Here is a 12,264-nt window from a genome sequence, read left to right on the forward strand (position 1 = left end):
AATTTTTTTCGTTTGATAGATTGGAAACGTAGTAAGCCAGCTGATTTACTTCCAATTTTATTTGCGCAACATCACATCTCCCATCAATTCACATCTCCAACACTGATTCATTTCTAAACTTATGTGCCCGACATTACATCTCCTTCCATCAGTAATTTGAGAACTAATCTTTTTTGTTTGGCAAATTGGAAACGTAGTACTCCCACTGATTTAATTCTAGTTTCGTTTGTCCAAAGTGTGTATAGGTGATAGTGGAAGTATAGGTGATAGTGGAAGAGGGGTTGACCGAATGAATCATTGACATAGGTGGTAAGATTAATTGCATCGAGGAGGCGGAGATAGTGGGTGGAAGGTATACAGGAGACACAATTGGTGTGAACCTCTATAGACACACGCACACACATACATACATCTGGGCTATTCTATTTCGCGTAACAAAATATTACCCTACTTGAACTGACAATTTCAGGCGGTTGTACTGATGATTTTCGAGTGGTTGAACTGATGCTTTCTGTTCTGTTTAACAGATCGTCTTCTTTAGTTCAAAATATTTTGTAATTTTTTTGTCAGAACAGGGCGTGTAATATATCGTTGAAGGCTCTTGACAACTATATTTCAAGTATATTGAACGTTTTTGCAAAATCATTATGGTTTAAGAGCAGTTTTAAAAAAACCGTTTTTTTCAAAACCGAAAACGTGAATCGTATTTTGGACTTAATTTTCAAACGGTTTGTCGGAATTGAGAAAATAAGATGGCGTTGGAAAGCTGATAAAAATTCGCATCTTCCATATATCTACTGTTTTTCAAATTTTAAACAATTTAAAAGTAATTTGATAAACGGTGAAATTTTGGGCGAAACGTATTTTCGCATTTTTTTTTCAAACGGTTTGTCGGATTGACACAAATGATACGGCGTTGGAAAGCTATGGGAAATGCGCAACTTTTTCGTATAGAAATGTTTTTCTAATTCCTTACGGTTTAAACTCGAATTCGAATACGGTCAAATTTGATTTCGAACGTGATTTTTTTAAAAGTTTGTCGAAATGGGGCAAATAATATACCGTTGGATAGCAATCGAAAATGCGGAACTTAGTCATGTTGAACGCTTCCCCAAATTCGCAACCGTTGAAGAGTAATTTGAAATACGGCGAGACCCATCGTGTTGTTTTTTCGGTCAAAAAACAGAGTACTTGTACTGAGTGAAGTTTTGTGTTTGTACTGAGCGTTCTGTTTTTTCCGTTCCAAAAACAGAGTAGTTGAAATGATCTTTGTATGTGTTTGTACTTTGTACTGAACATGTTTTCACAGATGGGATGTCATTTTTTTAACTCGCATAATAAAACAGTGGACTTATATGTCCGGATGTTTTGAACGGCCTCCGGTTAAGACATGGACCTATAGAACTGATCCTTTTTTGGGATTACAATTTTAGATTTGTTTTCTCGTCCAAACTGACGACACCACAGCTCCGAATTTGCATGGTTTAACTAGTTGAACTGATGGATGTTTTCTTCTTGTTTTGTTCAAACTCGGACATTTTTTGCAGTGAAGGTATGTACTTCCTTTTGTTTGCAACTTGAACAATTTTCATAATTTTTATAATAAATATTTGTACTTCTTTTTGTTTTGTTCAATCAAGAAAATAGTGATCATTTGAACTAATTGCACAATAACATGTGAGCTTACAGTAATTTATCACTCAAACTTGTAGCAATGGAAATAAGAAATTTGTACGGCCTCCGCACCATTGCATTGGTGTACTCCGGCGCGAGGAACAAATCCTGCCATATTTGATACATACACACGCATCCTAGTTGACATTTGTTCTGTGGAATGTCGATGCCATTTACTGAAGAACATGATGGCAGTGCTGGAGTAGATGGCCGGGTACTTCTTGGTCAGCTTTGTCTGCAGCAGCAGCCAGAAGGAGAAGCGCAGGCAGTTGAACAGCAAAGCCATGGTGCCCAGCATCCAGCTCCTGTTGCCACTGCTGTCGGAGGGTGCTGCATGGTGAGCAGCTGGGCTAGGTGCAGTGGCAGCCTGGTGCGTCAGTGGCACACCCTTGTAGAGACTCAGCAGCAGCAAGCCGGCCAGCGACGTGAGCGTTCCGGTGATCTTTGCGGCTCCCACCATGCTCTTCAACTTCAGCGGTTCCATCCTCATCACGACGGCGATGAGGAAGGTGAGCACAGGAGAGAGGTTGATGAAGGTTATGGCGAAGGTGGAAGTGGTGTACTGCAAGCCATAGAAGAAGGTGTACTGTGAGAGCGTCGCGCCAAACACGGCGCTGAAGAAGAGGTACGCTAGGACCTCCAATGTGAGCTTGGGCCTCGTGCTCCTGCAAGAATGCCATGGCGCTATGCAGTTTCAGTCACCCAGGGAATGAATGCAGATTGTATGTACAAGGATGCATGTGTTTGCATACCGTTCTTTGAAAAAGGCTATTGGAGCAAGGAAGATGTTAGCGACCAGGCCGGAGGGTGACGAGGACCAGGCGGTTCAGCCCTTGCTCCAGAGCCTTCTTCACCAGCGCCGTCATCACAGCAGAGATGAGGTCGAAGGCCAGCATTCCCATCACCGGCTTCCACTCCTGCACCCACATTGTAAGATTGCCGCTACAAGATGACTGATACACTCATTAACTGTCTGATTATATATATAGCCCTGCAATGCTACTCACTGACCAAAAGTGACGGCTGTCATTCATGCAAGGGCGGCAAAAAAGTAAATGCTAATATGCTATCAACATAATAAATTATTTCCTTTGCTACTCTTGTGACAACTTACTCGTACTACTGAAGATTTTTAATAATAATCTATAAAATGGCATATCAGTAGACAGTAGGAATCAAATTGGTAGTGCAAACGTGAAAGTAAAATATATGTCCTGATTCAGCCCCTTACCTTTTCTGGTGCCCCGACCAAAATTATAAGATGCCAAGAAAGTGGAGAAAAGACAGAAGCACTGAGACTGCAGAAACTCCTTTTATGTATGTGGACTAGTCGTCTCACTTCCTAACATAAAGAAAACTTCCAAAAGAACCTAATACTTGCCATTAGTAAAAAAAAGGCGACCTGGTATATGTCAATCAGCAATGATATCCTTGATTCAGCAATACTATGACAAGATGCAGTGAATTGCTCAACTCAAACACCACTACTGACCATTCACCTTTGCGCTTGTTAGTGTGATTTTGCTCCTGCCCAACTGTCATTTTCAGAACAGTGGTAATAATACAGTACATGAGGAATTTAGTTGAATGTTTTTCAATTTTAATGAACTTGCAGTCTCTCGATTCTAAACTTCAGCTAATGAACTTGCAGTACAGGAGGACATACAAGCATAATGGAAATCTGCAGAACTAACATGGTGTATCCTGATACATAGTACTGATGCTTTGGGAATTTTTGAACTGAGAAAAGAAGTGCAGGCGGCTCGAGCGTCAAGAGCAGAAGAACATGGGCTCACCAAGGAAGGAGGTAGACAGATGACAACAACATCAGTTCAAGATCGAGACAGTAGCGGGAGAAGGGCCTTTTGAGGCCCGGCTTGCCGACATGCTTCAGTTCGGGCTGGATTCATCAAAGATGTCAAGATTATAAGCACTGTAAGAACAACCAAGATTGAGAGAATACACTGAGCACCATGTCTAATTCTTATGTTAGTGGTTGGTCCAATAAAATTACGAGGTCAATGCTTCCATAGAAGTAACAAGATGCAAGCTTAGTTCTTAGGTTACAAATTTGTAAATACTAGTACTGCTACCAGCATTTACAAATACTAGTGAACTTGAACTTATGGTCTATCGAGATCTGAACTGATTGTGTTACAAGCACTAACACAAAATCTAATGAAGCTGGTATAAGTACATGTTAGAAAGATAATCAAGTTCAGGTATATTAATTGGGAGAAGTTCAAAAAGAAACTTTTAAAACATTTGTATTAAAAAGATGTGTACTACAATTGACACGGGGATGCTTCCATATGCACCTTCGATCATGCACCAAGACACTGATCTGTTCAATTGTTTTTGTTTATTATGAACTGATGTACTGAACCGTATAGGTTGTTGCATATATAAAATGCATATGAGTTGTTTTGATGATACAATACATGTTGAACTGCTAGACCAGATCAAATTCGGAAAATTTCGCGACCAGAAAAAGTGCTTTTTTGTAAGTTTTATCTACACAAAGTATGTTCGCCAGCAACATTTGCATCACAAAGAAATTGAAGCAGTACTAAACATGAACACGGACAGTGAAAGAGAGAGAGAGAGCTCACAAGGGAGAACATTACAAGCCTTGTATCACCGAGCGAAAGCACCTAGGTGGAAGAAAGTGGAAGCCGACAACCATGTACTGCTGCTCGCGACAAACTCGACCTCCCTGATGCCATGGGGTTGGACTGAACACATATCGACTGTGCATGTAGAGACTACAATATACACACCCATTCCTCAGATTGCAATAAATAGTTACATATTACATCTAGGTGATATCTATGTACTTACAAAGTTATTGAAGGTGATCTATAGCAAATGTTTATAGTCCACATGAGAGGGTGTGTCATTTATACCACCTGGAAGAAATACTAAACACAAAACAAGCAAAAGTTGGCATAAGCTCTAGTGCTTATGAATCTGAGCACAGTAAAGAAAACCTTCAGAAATCAGAAGTACAACTGACTATTCAATTCTTTGTAATCTCTTTCTTTGTCAGGTTCTCCTGTAATCCTGTAAGTGTAACTATGAGCATTTTACTTCTTTTTTACTTCACCCTTACAAACCTTAGTGACATGAGAATTGCACTAATGATAGCCAATAAAAGCTCCATATTTAAACAAATCTTGCGTTTACTTTTACAGAAGTGATATCAGTGCTGACTAAATGATTGATGTGTTCCCCAAGGACTTAGACAAAACAACAATTCGTACGAAGGCACAAGTTCCCAACAGCGTACTGGGAACTAGGAAAGTACAGAAAATGAGAAGCGGTCTGAAGCTGAGAAACAGAAATTATTACCCTTCGCCTAGCTCCAAGAAAGCAGTGGAGACTTGTCTAAAATAATCCATGAGCACTCTGTAGTCGTTTGCTCCACCTGAAGGCCAAAACTACATGGTTAGATGAACAAGAAGAGCAGCACAATTGAGTTGAGCACAAGGACAGCTTGTTCTTAAAGAGAGAGAGAGAGAGAGAGAGAGAGAGAGAGATCCGATCATACATGAAAAGAGCCAGTCCGGGTTGTAGATGTGGCGGTAGAAATCCCGAAGGATGGGCAGCTTGACCTCGTTAGGGATGGCGGTGTCGTCCTCTGCAGTTATACTGATCGCTGTGAGCAAACAGTGGTTGGTACTACTAAAAAGGAAGGCAGCGATGAACTTGACCCAAAAGATTCCATCAAACGCGGCAAAAGGAATTCAAACAAACACAACACAGTGAGCAGCAGGAGTGAGGGCGCTGACCGACGGTGTCCAGGGCCCGGAGCACGAGGTAGAAGACGCACACCTGCAGAGCGAGAATCAGAGCGGCGTCAGCGGCCGTGCGCGTTTCAGAGAGTTGCCCAAATCAAATCTACTGTATGAAGCATTCGAATCGGATGGGATCTGGAGGGGAAGGGGGGAAGGGGGAATTGCGTGCTTACGGCATTGCGGAGGTCTGGTCCGAGCTGCTGGATGACGAGCGCGAAGCTGCGGGAGACCCGCTGGAGCATGTCGTAGGCGAAGGCCCAGTGCTCCTGGGGCGGGATCTCGCGCCTGATCCGCCCCGCCGCCAGCTTGAGCCTGACCAGCGCCGGCACCTCCTCCGGCCGCGACAGCACCCCCATCGCCGCCGCACAAGCCGAAATCACAAATCAAATCTCCGCTCCCTCTTCAGGCCGTCACCAGCAGCGATCTCCGCCGACGGCGGCGGCAAACGGGTTGATCCCCACCAGCCGGGCGGCCGAGACGCGAGAGGGTATGTTCAAGAAGAACAGAGTCCAGGAAAAAGACAAACGGACTTAGTTAAACGAATCCTCGCAACTCCGGAACGAAACCGAAGCTAACGAGAGAAGCAATCCGGAAAGAAACAAACAACATAGTAAACAACCATCACATAAACATGGCATTATGCACAATTAAGTATGATGTATGTCTGATTTAATGAGGCATGTGATGGCAAAGTGCACAAACAATACTACAAATTAAGTGGACCTCAATATGCAACGAGTTGCATATTGACGAAACACCACATGACTCATTTAGTTCTCTCTCGGTTATGTACCCAACAATATTAAATGTTTTTAAACATGGCAAGAGGTGAAACATAAGTAAACTAACTATTTATGCAAGTTTAAATGAGGCCGGAAACAACAAACAACAATTTCGAAAAATCCTCATGTGCATATTTTGAATTTGCTACTGTTCTGCCCTAAACCATATTTTATTGTTGTTAAACAGGAAAATAAAGTGCAACATGTTAATCTATGCATTTTCCTACCCCATTAACATATAAAGTTTATTTAAAATGGAGCTACGGTTAATTAGTTATGAAATAAATCATTTTAACATGGCATTTAAACAAATTAAAGCAAACAGCAAGTTAAACATTTTTAACATAGATGAAAGTGGCAGATTATGAAACTAGATGAAAAACTAAGCATTTTGCATATATAAGTTGTTTTAATCCGATGCATGGTTTGTGAGATATTAAATGCATGAACATGAGGGTTTTTCTGTAAAACAGTAAAACACTGGATAATGCTAAAATCGCTCGAACAGGGAAAAAACATATCGGGCCAAATCTACTGGGCGCAAGACACCAGCAGTAGCAGAATCGGGCCAAGCCCAAGTAGGAACAGAGGAGGGGCGTTGGGGGTCTGCTCACCATGGGCCTCAGCCCAGAACTGTGGAGAGGTAGCAGCAGGCCGACAGGATGCAGTTGCTGGGTTGGCTCGCGGGACGCGGCCCAGGCACTGGCGTGGCGTGGTCAACGCGCAGGACAAGCGAACTGCTGCTGCTCTCGTTACTGAAGAATAGAGGAAGGAGCAGGTTCAAGCACCGGCGGCTGGGCACGATGGACTTCGGCGTCGTGGGCGCAAGGAACGGATGGAGGTGCGGCGAGATGGGGCCTACAGGCGGTGGACGGCAGCGAGGATCCACCAAATCTGACGAGGGGAGCCGGTTCCTGATGGTGGGAGTCGAACAGGACGACGGCGGCTCGGCTCCTGCGAAGAAATACAGAGAGCGAGTGAGTTCAGAGAGGAGAGACAGGGAGAAGAAAGGAGGGAAGAACGGGCGCAGCTTGGCTGACCGGAGATTCGCCAGAAGCGTGCGGGCACGGCAGCTGGAGGGCAAGAGAAACCCCAGGTGCTTGGGGCTGCGCTGGTTGCTGCGAAGGGGATCTGGGAGGATCCCGAGGAAGGAGGGAGTTGGTCGGCTGGCGGCGGAGACGGGATGGATGGATTGGACTAGGGTTAGGCTGTTTATATAGTAGGTTGATTTTGGGTAGGGGTTCCCTCGTCCCTTCGATCGCAATCGGACGATCGGGAAATAAATAGGTAGGGAGTCCAAACAAGAAAACAGAGATGTTTTATAGATGTTAGGAGATGATCTGAATGCAACGGTGATGACTGAGCGGTTTGGGTTTGGGGCAGTTTCGGACACGCACACGAGGGGGTCTGAGAGAGGTCGACAACGACAAAGGGGCATGTCAAGAGGTCAACGGAGACAAGCGAGGAGCGGCAACTATGAACGATGCAAGCTTTATGAAACATGCAAATGCAATGCGCATGATGCTATGAGATGAGATGCAACAAACAAATAAATAACGCAGCTGACTCGCAAAACAAGGAAGACATCTGGAGCGTCGGTCTTGGGGCATTACATTGACCCCCTCCCAATGAGAGGATCGTTGGTGATGACGATGGCGATGATTTCCCCCTCCCGGAGGGAAGTTTCCCCGGCAGAACAGCTCCGCCGGAGCCCTAGATTGGTTCCGCCTCGTGGCGGCGGAGTTTCTTCCCGAAAGCTTGTTTATGATTTTTTTTCCAGGGTAGTAGACACCATATAGCCAAAGATGGGCACCGGAGGCCTGCCAGGGGCCCACGAGGCAGGGGGCGCGCCAGGGGGGTAGGGCGCGCCCCCCACCCTCGTGGCCAGGGTGTGGGCCCCCTCTGGTATTTTCTTCGCTCAATATTTTTTATAAATTCCAAAAATGACTTCCGTGAAGTTTCAGGACTTTTGGAGCTGTGCAGAATAGGTCTCTAATATTTGCTCCTTTTCCAGCCCAGAATTCCAGCTACCGGCATTCTCCCTCTTCATGTAAACCTTGTAAAATAAGAGAGAATAGGCATAAGTATTGTGGCATAACGTGTAATAACAGCTCATAATGCAATAAATATCGATATAAAAGCATGAGGCAAAATGGACGTATCAATAACCAATAGCGGAACCTGGATGCTCATATTGGCTCCCACATATTCTACGAAGTTCTTTATCGGTCGAACCGTTATGACAACATACGTTATTCCCTTTGTCATCGGTATGGTACTCGCCCGAGATTCAATCGTCCGTATCCTCATACCTAGTTCAATCTCGTTACTGGCAAGTCTCTTTACTCATTCCGTAATGCATCATCCTGCAACTAACTCATTAGTTACATTGCTTGCAAGGCTTATCATGATGTGCATTACCGAGAGGGCCCAGATGAAAGGATCGATATAGTTGACTAGAGGGGGGGTGAATAGGCAACTAACAATTTTTAGCTTTTCTTTACCAATTTAAACTTTGTAACAAAGTAGGTTGTCTAGATATGCAACTAGGTGAACAACCTATATGATGCGACAACAACAAGCACACAAGCAAGCAAGGGATAAAACACAAATAAGCTTGCACAAGTAAAGGCACGAGATAACCAAGAGTGGAGCCGGTGAAGACGAGGATGTGTTACCGAAGTTCCTTCCTTTTGAGGGGAAGTACGTCTCCGTTGGAGCGGTGTGGAGGCACAATGCTCCCCAAGAAGCCACCAGGGCCATCGTATTCTCCTCACGCCCTCACACAATGCGAGATGCCGTGATTCCACTATTGGTGCCCTTGGAGGCAGCGACCGGACCTTTACAAACAAGGTTGGGGCAATCTCCGCAACTTAATTGGAGGCTCCCAATGACACCACGAAGCTTCACCACAATGGACTATGGCTCCGCGGTGACCTCAACCGTCTAGGGTGCTCAAACACCCAAGAGTAACAAGATCCGCAAGGGATTAGTGGGGGAATAAAATTTCTCTTGGTGGAAGTGTAGATTGGGGCCTTCTCAAGCAATCCCTAGAAAATCAACAAGTTTGATTGGCTAGGGAGAGAGATCGGGCGAAAATGGAGCTTGGAGCAACAATGGAGCTTTGGGTTGGAAGAGGTAGTCAACTCGGAGAAGAAGACTCCCCTTATATAGTGGAATAACAAATCCAACCGTTATCCACCAACTCAGCCTGCGTAGCACGGTACTACCGCGCCAGGGACACAGTACTACCGCAAGGGCACGCGGTACTACTGCAGAGCCCCGCGATACTACCGCCCGTGCAGCAGAAACCAGAACAGCCCAGGCGGAATGAAGCAGAGGGCGGTAGAACTGCTGGCGCGGTACTACCGCTCCCCTTGCGATACTACCGCAAGGCAGGGATAGTCTAGATTCTGAGAGGGCACGGACATATAAAAATACATCCGTGGCAACTTCTGCTGAGTTGGGATCTATGCAAAAATACAACACGGTAGTACTGCAAGCTAGGAGCGGTACTACCGCGCGAGGTGCAGATGTAAAAAATTACATCCACCCCTACTGCCGCGCATGCTACTGAGCCTGGCCAGAGCGCATGGTACTACCGCGCCAGAGGCGCGGTACTACCGCATAGGGCGCGGATGTAAAAAATTACATCCGCCCCTACTACCGCAAAAGCTGCAGCGCCTGGCCTGAGGCAACAGTACTACTGCTCCGAGGAAGCGGTACTACCGTGGGCACTTGCGGTACTACCGCGCCAGAGGCCGGTACTACCGCAAGGGCCTACGGTACTACCGCTCCTAGAAGCAGTACTACCGCATGCCCTAGTTCAGCAATCACGACCTTTTGCATAGACAAGAAAAGACGGCGGATGCTCCAAAGTGCCAAAGGAAAGGCGGTGCAAAGGAGTAGACGTGTACGTGATGATTCCACCCAAACCTTTCCAAAGCGGACCCCCTCTTAATAGTACGGCTTTCCTATGACTCAAATCCACCGAAAAGAAACGTAGAGAAACGCCGTCTTCAATAGTCTTCGAGGGGCACCAAATCGTCCTGTGCCTAGTGATGAAATGTCTGAAATACTCAATGCACACAATTAGTCCGCAAAAGCATTGTCATCAATCACCAAAACAACTAAGGGATAAAAATGCCCTTACAATCTCCCCCTTTTTGGTGGATTGATGACAATACGGGATTTGCACAAAGGGAGATAACATAGAACATGAGCAAACCCCACATCTCTAAAATATAGACGAGTGATAACCCACAAGTGTAGGGGATAATTGTAGCCTCTTTCGATAAGTAAGAGTGTCGAACCCAACGAGGAGCTAAAGGTAGAACAAATATTCTCCCAAGTCCTATCTGCCACTGATATGACTCTACACACGCTTGACGTTCGCTTTACCTAGAACAAGTATAAAACTAGAAGTACTTTGTAGGTGTTTTTGGATAGGTTTGCAAGATAATAAAGAGCACGAGAATAAAAACTAGGGGTTGTTTAGATAAAGACTCAATGAAGTAAATATAGCGAGTGTGGAAAAGTGGTGGTAGGAGTTGCGAAATTGTCCCTAAGCAATTGACTAGTTTACTAGACCGATAGCAAGTTTTATGTGGGAGAGGCCACTGCTAGCATGTCATCCCTGACTTGGAATTCTATGCACTTATGATTGGAACTATTAGCAAGCATCCGCAACTACTAACATTCATTAAGGTAAAACCCAACCATAGCATTAAGATATATTGGTCCCCCTTCAATCCCGTATGCATCAATTTCTATGCTAGGTTGAAGCTTCTGTCACTCTTGCCCTCCAATACATAGTCCTATCAACATACAACTAACCCTATGGTGTGATCCACGCGCGCGCTCATATGATGGGCACCAAAGGACAGCAACATAACCAAAAGCAAATTAAATCAATCATAGCAATTCATCAACCACTTATAGGACAACGAAAATCTACTCAGACATCATAGGATGGCAACACATCATTGGATAATAATATGAAGCATAAAGCACCATGTTCAAGTAGAGGGTACAGCGGGTTGCGGGAGAGTGGACCGCTGTAGATAGAGGGGGGGGAAGGTGATGGAGATGTTGGTGAAGATGGCGGAGGGGTTAGTGAAGATCGCGGTGATGATGATGGTGGCCACGATAGCGTTCCGGTGCCACCGGAAGAGAAGGGGAGAGGGGGCCCCTTCTTCTTCTTCTTCCTTGACTGATGAAGCCATGTATCTAGGGTAGGGTCACAGGCCTGACCTAGACACCCTCCCCAAGGACATCAACCTAAAGCCAGAAGCATTCGAAGAGTACCATCATCCACTCAATCAGAGACCTTCCACTCGGGAGAATCAATGTCACTCGACCAGAGACCTTCCACTCGGGAGAATCAATGTCACTCGACCGTCGCAGAAACCACTCGATACATAGAAGACCTAAAGTCATTCTATGCAGCAACGGTCGGGCATTTACTCATAGACTTAATTATCATTTATAACACTTAATTACGGACGTTACCTGTAACGCTTCCATTTATGAACATTGAACCCTGTGTAACGGAGGGGAGCTGGGGTCCTGGCGCACTCTATATAAGCCACCCCCCTCCTCTGAGACAAGGGTTCGCACCCCTTGTGACACTCACACGTATAATCCAGTCGACTGCCTCCGGGCACCGAGACGTAGGGCTATTACTTCCTCCGCGAAGGGCCTGAACTCGTAAAACTGGTGTGTACAACTTCGCCATAGCTAGGATCTTGCCTCTACTTACCTACCCCCCATTCTACTGTCAGTCTTAGATCCACGACAGTTGGTGCCCACCGTGGGGCAGGTGTCTTAGCGACTTGTTGGTAAAGTTGCGATTTTTCCGATTCCCATCATCATGGTTTCCGGCAGTGGATTGGCTGAGGGCCGTGAGATCCGTCTCGGCGCGCTCGTCTTCGTCATCGACGACTCCGCCTGGCTCTAAGAGGCTCCACTCGACGTCGATGCGCTCCCCGTCCACGGGGCGACGCACTTTC

General features: G+C 45.5%; 1 pseudogene; it reads right to left on the bottom strand.

Moving 5' to 3' along the window:
* Window positions 1-1,625: 1,625 nt before the first annotated feature.
* Window positions 1,626-5,995, bottom strand: LOC123119227 (uncharacterized; annotated as a pseudogene).
* Window positions 5,996-12,264: the final 6,269 nt, after the last annotated feature.

Source organism: Triticum aestivum, chromosome 5D, assembly GCF_018294505.1.
Source record: "Triticum aestivum cultivar Chinese Spring chromosome 5D, IWGSC CS RefSeq v2.1, whole genome shotgun sequence".
Classification (NCBI taxonomy): domain Eukaryota; kingdom Viridiplantae; phylum Streptophyta; class Magnoliopsida; order Poales; family Poaceae; genus Triticum; species Triticum aestivum.